The sequence below is a fragment of the Coptis chinensis genome, chromosome 4 (genome assembly GCF_015680905.1).
Source record: "Coptis chinensis isolate HL-2020 chromosome 4, ASM1568090v1, whole genome shotgun sequence".
Classification (NCBI taxonomy): domain Eukaryota; kingdom Viridiplantae; phylum Streptophyta; class Magnoliopsida; order Ranunculales; family Ranunculaceae; genus Coptis; species Coptis chinensis.
In genome coordinates this window covers 87,075,376-87,088,973 of record NC_141459.1, presented here as the reverse complement: position 1 = coordinate 87,088,973, position 13,598 = coordinate 87,075,376, and the positions used below count along the sequence as shown (strand labels likewise).

The following is a 13,598-nucleotide window of genomic DNA, read 5'->3' as shown; positions in this document are numbered from 1 at the left end:
CATCCGAGCTTGGGCAATTCTCTCAATCTTTGTTTGGCTTTTGAGGGTGATTATATCTTGCACCACACTTTTAGCCTTTCTTTAATTATTTCTTAGTCATATAGTTGCTCTTTATTAACCTAGCGAGTTATATTTTCACTTGTTCACATTATCGATTTGTAAATTTTTTACTTTTGAGAATTCATCAAGTTATTGTTTGTTTTACAGGATTTTTATTTGGAATTAGCTGAGGATAATAGGAAGATAACTCCACGTGATTACCTAGAGTTAGCTTTAAAGCCAATGCAAGGTGGTGGAAAAGATATAGCTTCAAAAAAATGAGGTATTATGTAGGATTAAATAAAATCTGCATGTGGAAATTTCTACACTGTTTGAATTTTGGTGGAGTGGAATTTTTTCATTTTTGGGGAAATTTTCCCCTAGTGAAAACCTGACTTCTCTAGTCGCTTTATCGGATACTAAGCATCTGCCTCGTGTTGTAATTTTTTTAGTTGGACATATGATCCTCTCCCTTTTGGAGCAATTTTAATGCTATGTATGTCCAGTTGATGATGTTAATTTATTGAATATAATGACATGTAGATTAGGGGAGTCAATTCGGGTCTTTTTTCGGACCTTGAATGCTTCACCCTTTGTAAGACCTTTGAACAATGAACACGATCTACAACGACTTCGATCAAACATCTGTGAGTAATCTTTTGTTTGTAATCTCCAATTATTTCTACTTTGTTAAGTTATATGAATTTATTTGGATTGTATCTACATCTCCTTATAAACCTATCTAAATTGTTTGTAGTTGGACAAATTAACCCCAGAGTTCAGATCTGGCTTGGATGCATTAACAAGATTTGTCTTTGAGAGAACTAGGCCCAAACAAGTAGGGGCTACAGTAATGACTGGCCCTATTCTTGCTGGTTTAACGCAGTCTTTTCTTGATGCTTTAAATAATGGTGCAGTGCCTACTATAGCTTCCTCATGGCAGGTGAGATATGGTTGATTATTCCTTAGTTACCACTTGACATGTTCCTCTAGATTGATGTCTTTGGCCTTAATGTTATGTGTTTACATGGGTATGCTATGCAGTGGCCAATGACTAAAAGCATATGAAGAAACTAATTTGTTCTTTTTATTCACTTTTTGGATTAGTGTAATGTATTTGGCGTCTTCTGTGGGAATGGTAATCTTCACTTGCTTTTCAAATTCATTGGAGGGAAAAGCTAAATAGTGTTATGACTATGTTCATTCTTGTATAGCTAGAGAACACAAGTGTTGATAGATATGTGAATACCCATTTATGATCTCACATTTGCTAGGTTTTAATAATCTTGGTAGGTTGGTACTTGGGAAGCATAGGAAGGTTTGCATGCGTGGCAGAAGCATAAGCAGTGCTGATATTGGTTTGCATCGGTGGATTTGATAGTTAAGGCCTTAGTTAAGCAATCTTCCCATCTAGCTACAAAAGAAGCAAAAAGCACCTAGCAAAAGCCTTGAAGACTTTGGACCACTGAAACCGAAAATCATTTTTTGACCAGATAAACTTTTTCTTGTGTAGCTGACATCAGTTAGCTGGGGGTGGGGGAGATAGAAGTCAGGTGGGGCACGTGCCCTTGGTGAACTTCTAAAAGGAACTAGTTCACTTGGATTAGTCACACAAAACAGCCTCACTGACCACCACCACTCAAACCACAAAACTAGTTAAGTCTCTCATTACCTAGACCACCACTCAAGCAGTGAAGCTTAAAAACCACTTCCTGTAATTCACACACAACTTATTCACCCCAGGTCCCACCATTCAAACTATCAAACACCAAGTGCTAATTAATCACTTCTGTAAATGGAGTTTATAGTTAAAGTTAATAATACAAAGTTGACTATTTTTGCATATGTTAAATCACTTGGTAGAATCCCATCAAAGTTCAATCTCCAAGCCATATTTTTAGAGGTAAACCAAGAAAGAGAAATAGTATTGTTAAAAAAGGTTTCTTCTGCTTGAAATTTTTGGAATGCTTCACATGTAATGTAAAAAATATTAGAAAAAATAATTTTTTTAGTGACATAATAATTAGCATTTTACTTTACTTCATTTTGATTTGGGGATTTTTTTTGTGAATTGGAGAATTTTTTTGTCTCCGCCACTGGCTGAGATGGCTTTAAAATGATGTCACTTACGCTGAGACAGCCAAGTAATTTGAGTATCTAGATGGAAAGCAGATCAAATGCGCCAGAAAACCACAAAAGCACATTATTACAGATGAAAAAAAGTTAGGTACTATTGTTTTGGGCTTCCAAAGGTTATCAGTGGTGGTATAAATGCACTCAAAGAATGTACACATCACAGCAGACAAAAAGAAAAACAGTCTTGAAAAGAGTTCTGGAACATTAGATGATTAGACCAGGAAGTTGAGGAATAGAGGCAGGAGTTTTAGCTGTAACCCTGTAGCCAACCATGATAAAATAGAAAAGTACAAAGGTTTGACAAAAAAGATACCTCCTTTGCTGGGATGCCACACTCTATTTTCACAGATCTGTAGGTCAAGAGGAACCTCAGCCTTTCAATTGGGGATGCTCTTCAAAGCCCATTCGCTCAAAGCCCTCGCACAGAGCTTGGTCCAAGTCAGGGCTATCTGAGATCTAACCACGGAATCTGAAATAGGTTTAGGTAAATTTTTTTAAAACCTCAAAAATTCTAATCAGTAGAGCTGGTAATTGCGGGTGACTGATAGTTGAACTTAATGACTTGGTCCTTTTGATGCTACTACTTATTAATATTGAAAACATTTCCTACTTGAGCACTTCATTTTATATAGTTGAAATGAAAGATGATTTTGTTATTCTTTACTTCCAATACTAAAAGGAATTAATAATGGCCCCTTCTATTTTGGCAGTTTGTTGAAATGAATGTTTGTTGAAATGAATGTTTAACTTCTGTGTACACTTTTGGAGTTACATTTACTTTGCAGAGTGTTGAAGAAGCAGAATGTAGAAAGGCATATGACACAGCTTCTGAGGTTTATATGGCCTCCTTTGATCGCTCGAAGCCTCCTGATGAAGTAAGTATGCATTGTTTAGAGCTTCCTTAAAAAATCTTTCTGGTATCTAATGACTTATATTATAGGCTACCTTAAGAGAAGCTCATGAGGAAGCAGTTCAAAAATCAATTGCTGCATTTAATGCTTCTGCTGTAGGAGTTGGTTCGGTTAGACAGAAGTACGAGAAGCTTCTTCAGACTTTCTTAAGAAGGGCTTTTGAGGTGATATTTAACGTCTTTTCCAGTAGATTTTGGCATCATTATGTTAAACCTTGAGCAGTTCATGAGGTTTTCGAAAAATAAGTCGAAAATTTGTAATGAACTTTCGGTCAAGTACTTTGAAGTTCATTTAGATAAATCATTTGTTGAACCGCCATAAAACTGATACTAAAAATTGAAAATCAACTAAGCATGTGAACACCAAATGCAGATATTTATTTGACAAATACAGAAAAACCCAAAGGCTCATAATGAGAACCCCTCAGAGATTGATTTCAAATGCATTTTGACTGATACTGTGCACTTAAGGGAATACCTTAATTAGAAGGGAAGTTGATAATTTAACAACCTGATGTCATGTGAACTTGGACCAGTAATGAACAGCTGAGTACAGACCTTTGATTTGATAGGATTATATAAGATTTTCTAAGGTCCCACCCAAGCTCCTTTGGATTTATATTATTTTTAAATAGGTTACGCTTATTGGCTGCATTGATGGGCCAATTACATTTCAGAATTAACCGTCAGAATTGCATCTAAAACTCCTTTAAGCATGTAATAAAACGTCATGCAATGTCCACTAGCTAACTCGGAACAATGGATTTTGAATTTCCATCCTTCATAGCTTTGCACGTTGTTCCTGTTGTATGTATAACGATGCTCTACTTCTTTGTTGTGGCTTCTATTACATGACTACAACTCTATAATTTGTTTTTTTGATTTTAGTGGCCAACGATTTGCAATGTTTCTTTTATTGGTATCATCGGTACACATTTTTCAACTTGTCATTTGTTGATAAAGATTCCTCCGAATGTAACGTATATAAGTATTACATGCTACGTTGTCATATTATGAATCTTAAAGTCCAAATAAAATAATGACTTTTTAGCGAATTACAGACCCTATGTTTTAAATAAAATGTTTGGACCGTGGATTTGACTTGTTATTTATGCTCGTATGTATGGTCTTTACTATGTAATGTTGATAGGGTGAGTGTATAGTTGGAAAGCGCAGTTTAAATCGCATAAAATGCTCGTGCCTAAAATTTTTCTCCTAGAAACTGTGGCCTGATCTAAGTTAGTGGACCTGTTGTAATATTTGTGATGTTCCCAATCAGAGTTGTATACTTGAGCAATTGGAATCATGGTGATTAGTGAAATTCAAATTGTGAATTCTAAGGTTTTAATAACACTGCTACAAGCATCAGATGGTGGTTGTTATGGTGAATCAGAAGATTTTTTATGTCGTCCACAAAATTGCTGTATCATATGCTGATATTGAATTAAGTACTCATGTTGTCATTTGTTTAATCTGTTCACATTGCATCTGTATTAACTTGGTTAAACAAACAATGCAGGAGTACAGAAAGAGTGCTTTCATGGAGGCGACGCGAAAATGTTCAAACACTATACAGTCCATGGAAAAGAAGTTACGGTCAGCGTGTCATGGACCTGATGCAAAAAGTTGATTATGTTATTAAAGTAAGCCAGTGTTCCAATTCTTCACCTCCCCTGTTTGTGCTCAGTTATTATTCATTTCACATCCTGTACTTAGACAGCTAAGTAACTGATTGCTCAAGGGAAGATCTATGTGGAAAGATGCATGCCTGTGGTAACATACTATTATGCACTTGTGATTTCAGATACATACAGCAAGGTGCTCCTTTGTTTCTTAGCAGCCAGCCAGGCCCAGCGTGAGCATGGTTTAATTAGGTTTACCAAGTTATCTGGTTGAGTGACTCATTTTCTTTTCTGAACTGTAATTGGTTTTATTTCCTTTAGAGAAAGTTGCCTTGGAAAGGTTTGAGATCATCATTTTGGTTGAGTGACTCATGTTTATTAGTACGATTTTGGAGGAAGCATTGTATTATGTTCAGAGCAACATATGCAAAATGAATATTATCATTCACACACTGATATTTGTATCTTAACTGAAAAAGTTAAAAAAGGATATAGTATCTAGCGTAAGTAGGACATGGGAGCCAAACTTTTGCAACAATAGCTCAAGATTGGAAATTCGTTTCTTTAACCCAGTCTGATACCGCCTAGGTGCATTGGTAGTTCTTAGTTTTCTCCCTTGTCATAGCTTTCCTTGACTCTTTTACCTTATTCTAACTTTTAGGCTCTGTGAGTCCAAGGTCCACTGACCAGTTGTTGGTGTTATATTGAAACCTTCATTTAATACCTGAAAGTAATCTCCATATTCACATAATCTTGTATTGGACCCTTTACCGGCTGTTAGTGCACCAATCATATAAAGTTTGCATCAACACTTTCATGTAAAATCCAACTCTGCATCTTTAGCGTAGCATCGACACTTACATTTTAAGTGTAAGGATCATTTTCCTTGCTCTCTAGTCCTATGAAACTCTGGTCTTTTTCTGATACCATTTTCTATGGTAGTTGCTTTATCTTTTGCATCAGTTGAGAATGTTGAAAGACCTTTTTTTGTTTCCAAATCGCCTTCTTTTGGAGGTTTTTATCAAGATATGAGTTTTATCTTGTGTGGCCATCAAAAGAACTTAATGTGATGTTGTGAACATTTAGAGGTTGTGTAACAATATTGTTGGGCAAATCCCTTTTCTTGCAAACACCATCTGATTTTGTGCTTGGTAGATAAATAATGATGATAGGATTGATAGGTATCATAAATGAGAGGGTCTATAACAATGATGTATGGCAAACACCATTGCCAGCAAACGCCATCTGATGGTGTGCTTGGTGGATAACAAACAATGATGGACATTTTTATCAAGGTATGAATTTTATCTTTTGTGTCCCATCAAAAGAACAAAATACAATGTCGTGTACGTTCAGAGGTTTTATAACAAGTTTGTTGGGTAAACACGATCTGACGGTGTGCCTGGTAGATAAATAACGATGTCTAAGTGTATAACAATGATGAATGGAAAACACCATTGCCCACAAACGCCTTCTGATGGTGTACTTAGTGGATAAACAACGATGACAGGCAATTTTAGGAAGTAGGAGAAGTGAAAGATTCAATCAATCTTTATTGTGAGTGGTTTACATGGTTTTGGAGAACAATCATTTGTCGAGAAGATTGATATTGGAAGTAGGGATCATTGCTGGCAATACAAACACAAGTTATTATATGGGAAGATAGGTTGTATGGTCATACATTTCCTTCTTTATATGTAGAATTATTCACACATGAACTTATGCTTTGGTGCTTTACTTGTAGACAACTATAATATTTGATTGATTAAATCCCTTACGTATGAGGTGAGCAAGTGTGAGCTATTTCCTTAAAACTGTTATGGGGTTCAGGGTGGGTGTATTAGGGGTGATACTTGGTGGGTTTTGGTCTTGAAAATTAGCTACTTGTTAATAATTCAAGTGTTAATGTAATCCTTTTTCTGAGTATACTGATATATTATCTTTTACGTATCAAACAAAAAAACTCTCCTGTGATGTTCCAATCGGGAGTGAATTTTTTCTCTTAGCCCGTCATGGGTATACTTTCAATACATAGTTTGATGTGCACTCCAGTACCTCATTTTTCTATCTAATTTTGTTATGCTCTTTTGAAAAAGATCAATGATCCAGTTTACATGAGATAGCCTATATGGAGTGTCCGAATTCCTTGTTTAGGATATACCAGTTTGATATGTCAGATTTTTTTTAAATTATTGTTTGTTTTGTTTGGGGCGTAGTTTGTTGTCACCATACCGTTTATGTAGTTCTTTTCCTGTGACACACTAATATATCATGCTAAAAACTGTTTCTGTTAGGTTCTCGATGGTTTGCTATCTGAGTATGAAGCATCATCCCATGGTCCTGGGAAATGGCAAAAGCTAACCACCTTCTTACAACAAAGGTATGCTCTCTCTCTCTCTCTCTCTCTCTCTCTCTCTCTCTCTATCTCTATCTATCTATTAATGTGATCAATTTTCCCAGTTTGGAAGGTCCGATACTTGATCTTGCTAAGAAACAAGTAGATCAAATTGGATCAGAGAAAAGTGCACTCATGTTGAAATGCCGGTCAATTGAGGATCGAATGGGATTGCTTAACAAGCAACTGGAAGCAAGTGAAATGAATAAAACAGAATACTTGAGGCGTTATGAGAATGCTATCAATGACAAGAAGGCTCTTGCAGAGGACTATATGGGCCGGATAACTAATCTACAGAGTAAATGCAGCTCTTTGGAGGAAAGGTGCACTAACTTAATGAAAGATCGAGACTCTGCACGGCAGGAGTCTTTGGACTGGAAAAGAAAATGTGACCAGATCTTGTCGAAGCAGAAAGCAGAAGAAGGCCAGGCTCATGGAGAAATAGCAACTCTGAAGTCTAGAGCAAGTGCCACTGAAGCTATGCTAGGTGCTGCTCGAGAACAGGCTCAATCGGCTCAGGAGGAAGCAGCTGAGTGGAGACGGAAGTTTGATCTTGCTGCTCGAGAGGCCAAGGCAGCTTTGGAAAAGGCTGCTACGGTGCAGGAGCGCTCAAATAAGCAAACTCAAATAAGGGAGGATGCTTTGAGGGAAGAATTCTCTGCCAGTTTGGCTGAGAAGGTGATCTTTCTCTCTCTCTCTCTCTCTGTGGCTTTTAACTATAGGCTTATTCTCCCTCCACAAACCAATTGCAGGAAGAAGTAATCAAGGAAAAGTATCAAAGATTGAATATGCTGACCAGCGTCTGACAACTTTGAGTTTAGAGTTGAAGGTGAGCCTCTTTTATCATTAAGTATGTCATCTCTCTCCTCCGTCATTAAGTATGATTTTTTTGTTATCTTTTTGCAGGCTGCTGAGTCAAAATTGAGGAATTATGGTGTGGAAACTTCTGCCCTTCAACTTAAAAAATCAAGGACTTGGACGAGAAGCTAGAATCTGTTAAGGAGACAGCTCAATCATATGAGAGAAGAGCCAGGATAGTGGAACAAGAAAAGACCTATCTGGAGGAGAAGTACCTTTCGGAGTTTAAAAGGTTTGAAGAAGTCCAGGAGAGATGTAAAATTGCCAAATGGAGGCAAAGAGAGCAACTGATTTGGCCGATAAAGCTCGTGCAGAAGCTGGGACTGCTCAGAGGGAAAAGAGTGAAGTTCAACGGGTTGCGATGGAAAGGTTAAACCAGATCGAAAAGAGCTGAAAGGCAGATTGAAAATCTGGAGAGACAGAAAGCTGACCTGATTAATGAAGTAGATGGATTACGGTCTCTGAAATGGATGCCGTTTCTAAGGTTGCATTATTGGAGGCCCGGTTGACGAGAGGGAGAAAGAGATCGAAATCATTATTGAAATCAAATAATGAACAGAGGTCAAGTACTGTCCAAGTCCTTGAAAGTCTTCTGGAGAATGAACGAGCAGCACGAGCAGAGGCAAATAACAGAGCAGAAGCACTATCTATGCAGCTCCAGTCCACACAGAGTAAACTTGATTTACTCCAGCAAGAGTTGACTTCTGTTCGCCTGAATGAAACTGCATTGATAGCAAACTCAAGACTGCTTCTCATGGAAAACGCTTAAGGTCAGAAAACTATGATATGGGAATGGACTCCGCCCCATGATATGGAGGTTGATGATAGAAGTGGAGGGAGGAAGAGATCCAAGAGCACAAACAGTCCTCTCAAGGTTACACAGGCTGACGATGGAGGTTCAGTTTTTAGGGTGACGATGATAACAACCACAGCCAGTATACTGGTTCAGAGGATTATACAAAGCTTACAGTGTTGAAACTGAAGCAGGAACTTACAGATCATGGTTTTGGTGCAGAGCTGCTTCAGTTGAAGAATCCTTGCAAAAAAAGGGATATTCTATCTTTGTATGAGAAACATGTTCTCAAGAGGTAGTGAAGTATCTAATATTTTAGTGTGCAGTGGGAATATGTATTCTGTATTCTAATTGGTAGTGATAGATCAACTTTGGTTGCCAAAATTGTTGAAAGTGTTCGGAAGGTTGGACTATCTGATAGTACCTTGCCTATTTACTCATATGGTTGTAATATCGGTTTGTTAGGAGAAGTGACAGTGAGATGTTCTTAGAGTCTTGAAGATTTTCTTTTTGTACTTGCTACTTGTGGTTGGTTAGTTTATGCAGCGAGGTGATTGTTGAGATTGGTTGCTCGTTCTGTGATTGTGCTGCAAGCCGTGACCATCAAGCACAGTTCTTAGAGCGACCTTTAACAAAATCGTGTGAAGAATGTAAGGGATATTTTAACTCTTTACAGATTCTTGTAAATGTTTCCAGGTTACTTAAACTGCTTTGCTACTGTTTGCAGTTTCTCAAAGTTCTGTTAAGTTTATCTAGTCTAAAACTGAAACTGATAAATTTGTTTCTGTATTAATTTGACGATAATAGATTTAAAGTAAGAAATTTTAGTTTTTATTATTGGTAACAAATCTCCACATATGGTAAATCTGGGTGATGAGTTGTTGATTTATGATTTTATGGTGCTACTATTTGAGTTCGTCTACCCCGGGGATATCCTCATGGGGGACGACATCTTCCGAAAATCAAAAACAAATTCACATTCTCTCTCTTCCTTTTTGTTTTTGATTTTCGGACCGTTAGATTTCGATCCAACGGTATCGGCACACTCATCCCTATAGAGATATCCTCGGGGTAGCAATGGTATTGGCAACGGTATTTACGGATGGTTCTGAGTTAATAAGGATTTTACTATTTACTTATTTAGGGTGGTACTATTTCAACATGATAAAGTGAACACAAGATTTGACATGTGATTATGTGAATGGCACAAAATTTGACATGTGCATGCCTACTTACAATTTAACTCACTGTTCTTTTTTTCGACTCTTTAATTCTTACAGTTCATTTCTATGAATGAGTCGAGGTCTCCAAGGTCTACTTCAAATGTATCGATTGGCCATTGCCTCTGTGAATGTGTCTAGGTCTATAAGGCTGAGTCTAATGGTTTTGGACTCTTCATCCTTATTCCTCAATTTAACCGTGTTTTACAGATATAGGTAAGGAAAATGGGTTAAATGTTTTGGACTCTTCATCCTTATTCCTCAATTTAACCGTGTTTTTACAGATATAGATAAGGAAAAATGGGTTAAATGATTTTACGGGTATAGAATGAAAACCTCGACAAACCACTTCACTTCATCTGGCTCAGAATAATAAAGTAAGTCTTACCACTCCACTTAAACTGGCGCGGAATAGAAAAGTAAGTCATACCACTCCATTTGAAGTGGTTTGGAATGTACTCTGTATGATTGTATCTCAATAATACTCTCTATATATAGAGTAAATTACGATAGAGAGTGAAAACCTCCTCAAAGTGTCAAAAACTCTATCCAATCGAATGCTAAACCGTAGGTAATAGACTATTAGTTGATAGAGGGGGTGGGGAATTCCCCATCTCGCTATCAGTTGATAAATAGCCCAGGCGACACTTGAACACACGTCTGAACAAAAGAAATGTTCGGACGGTCGTCCCTATCTATTTCTAAAGTCATAATTTGAAAATTTTAAATTCGGACGACACTTGAAATAACGTCCCTCTTTAAATGTCACTTCATGTGTCATCCGAGTTTAAAATTGAACTTTTTTACGCTTCTCCATTAGGAACAATAGAGAGTGGATATTTATGGACTATATAATAATTTACAATTGGAGTTGTAAAATTATAATGACACCTAGATGAAGCCTATGTGGAGGTGTAATTTTACACCCCCCATTGGAAATGCCCTTAAAAATTATATATTATACACTTGCACCCCTACACGAGTGAATCCTGGTTCCGTCCCTGGTGATAAAGAAGTACCACAACCATTTGTTTTGAGGTTTAATTGTTGATGAAAGTGGAAGCTAACCATCAGTCAATGAGGAGACTGAAATCTGTGAACTTTTGTGTGTGCATGTGTTTGAGAGAGAGGTTGCAATTAATTTATTCCATAGACAAATCATCAATGATGTATCCAATAACTTGTAAGAAATTAAAACATAAGAAGTTACAAGAAGTTATATAGTACGAGTCATCTTTGTACACTTCCAGTCAGCATAAGTCTCTTTCCAAAAGGGAGCAATGACCCCCTCAGGGCCCTTGTACAAAGCCTGCAAGAGACCTACAAAAATTACGAAAATACTGTTATTATGTTCAACTTCCTACGTAAATCTCCAAAAGAATTAATCCCTCTTCGATCATTACAGTAACTTTTTCGGTTTTATTCGGATCCCGTCTCATTTATTTCTACCTCATAAACTTACCAAGTTGATTAACTTATTTTATTTTCGAACAATCAAAATTTGTATTTTGATTGCAGGCCAGAGTCTTGGTTTTGATCTACTGCCTCATTTGAAGAGAACGATATATGTTAACGCAGAAATGAAGATCCATCAGCATGGACTATGAAATTTGGAATGTGATTTTGTTGGTTTGCTCTATTATGACCACTTTGATCATAGGCGACAACTGAAGTACTATAGTAATCCACAAGGCCAGTGTCGTTAAGAGTTGGAACAACTTGTCCGCTTCGACGTTTTGAACTGTTAGGAAGTAAATCTTTCGCACTCGAGGTACATTGTCTAGGCTGTGTCTGGTAGAACACCTTTGAAACAACTAATTCTCCATCTCTCTCTTTCTTCATTGTTACCTAGATGGTACTGATGCATCACCCAGTTTGTTTTCTCGGGCTTCCTTTGCTTGCCATAGTTTGTATAGAGAACAAGTATCTTCTTGTAACCTTTTGTTTTCCCACCAACAAAAACAGGTCTAGTCTTTCCTGTTTTATGCCACCGGGTCTCGCTTCCTTCCATCATCATCTGTTTGAACCTTCCTGCGCTTTCTAGTCCCTGTTGTGTATGCCTTCGAAGGTCGATGAAAGAAGTGGCGGATCAGCCCTTCTTTATTTGCCCCTACATATTCAAATCAACGCATAAAATGGTCTCTCCATACATGACGGTTTAATAATATATATATTCCATGCAAAGTAAATGTTCATACTCCCACCCGGCCACCCCCCTCTCGAAAGAAAAAAGAAAATTAAATTAGTATAAATATAACATATGCCAAACTATTGTAGAAAGAAGCCGCCCGTAATAACCTTGAAACAAACTAACCAGTGTAACGCTTTGTAATGGAAGAATCTATCTACTTTACCTTATCTGTTTCAAGATTTGGTTTGGTAATTGGCTAAAATGAACAGATTATGGCTTCAGTTTTATAAACACAGTCCTTCAATATACAATTCCGTTCCTCATAACTTCATTACTAGTATTTAACATTTACATACATGGTGATTAAAACAAAGGGAAAAAAAAGTATGGATCTTCAAAGATCATCACCTGGTAGCTTCTCAGGATGTGTATAACAAATTCCGTCGTCTCCTTCAATGGTAGGAATAAATTCATCAATGAGAGGATGAAGCTTGAGAATATCAGACCGAACCTTTCCCTCTAAGTGCTCAAGAATCTCTTGGTCAGTTGGATCAAACTTAACTCCCGCTGGTAGTCCTGGTAAATTGTGGATTCCAGTCTGAATTCAATTCATTGAAAATTTATTAACAACACGATATAATTAAGGTCAAGTAAATAGTACTATTATTGTAGCACCAACAAGAAGATGATTAACATGATTACGACCTTTTCTTCACACTGGATCAGATGACCACATGAAGGGCATGCTTTGCTGTGATTTACAATAGATTTTTCTTCAGTAACAGGTCCAGAGGACGGCGATCTCCTTTCAATACCACTGTCTTCGTTGCACTCGTCATTGCACCATGCCATCTTTCCTTATATTGCTCTTATGCCCATCCCACAGTGACCCTTTTTCTCTTGTTCCCTCAACTTCTCCAAACTTAGCAAATCTTTGGGAGAAGTAACAGGTACATAAAGATACAAAAGAAAAAGAAGGGGTAAAAGAAAAGAAACTTGTATAAATATAAAGTATGTGAACCTCAGTCCTGTTGTTCTTGAGGTAAGGGAAGGAATTTAGTTCTCTTTCACTTTTTTTCTCTTTTCTATGATTGAGTTGAATCCCCCCACCTCTTAGTTCTAGAGAGAGAGAAAGAGATTCTACCTAGCTATTAATTACAGTACAACTACAAATAATCTAAATTTCCTAAAAATGTAAATGGTTGCTTGCATCTTAAGTTTAGCTATATTCATATATGTCTATTTTAATTTGTATTTTGTTATTTTCGTAGCTATATACACAAATGGCATTGTATTCAAAAAATGAGTTTGACATCCATTTTTCATTGTACAAAGCCAGGTGGAATATTAGACCAAAACATTTCAACTTCCTACTTTATTAATTGATGGGGACATATACATCTTTATTTTGGCGCCCTACATACTAAGAAATTTAATTTATTTCCTCAAACCTTTGACTTCAACCTAGCTAGATTGACTTTGCATATTTGCCTC

At 37.0% G+C, this 13,598-nt stretch overlaps 2 pseudogenes across 2 annotated transcripts; one reads left to right on the top strand and one right to left on the bottom strand.

Moving 5' to 3' along the window:
- Positions 1–802: 802 nt before the first annotated feature.
- LOC147505381 (uncharacterized) lies at positions 803–9,467 on the top strand (annotated as a pseudogene). The gene is made up of 8 exons (XR_015193302.1): positions 803–982; positions 2,961–3,050; positions 3,116–3,250; positions 4,605–4,728; positions 7,002–7,087; positions 7,168–7,780; positions 7,855–7,931; positions 8,009–9,467. The product of XR_015193302.1 is annotated as an uncharacterized LOC147505381 (transcript).
- A 1,637-nt stretch (positions 9,468–11,104) lies between these two features.
- On the bottom strand, positions 11,105–13,328 carry LOC147505380 (NAC domain-containing protein 73-like; annotated as a pseudogene). Its single transcript, XR_015193303.1, has 3 exons — positions 12,810–13,328; positions 12,513–12,702; positions 11,105–12,083 (listed from the first exon to the last, which is right to left on the bottom strand). The product of XR_015193303.1 is annotated as an NAC domain-containing protein 73-like (transcript).
- Positions 13,329–13,598: the final 270 nt, after the last annotated feature.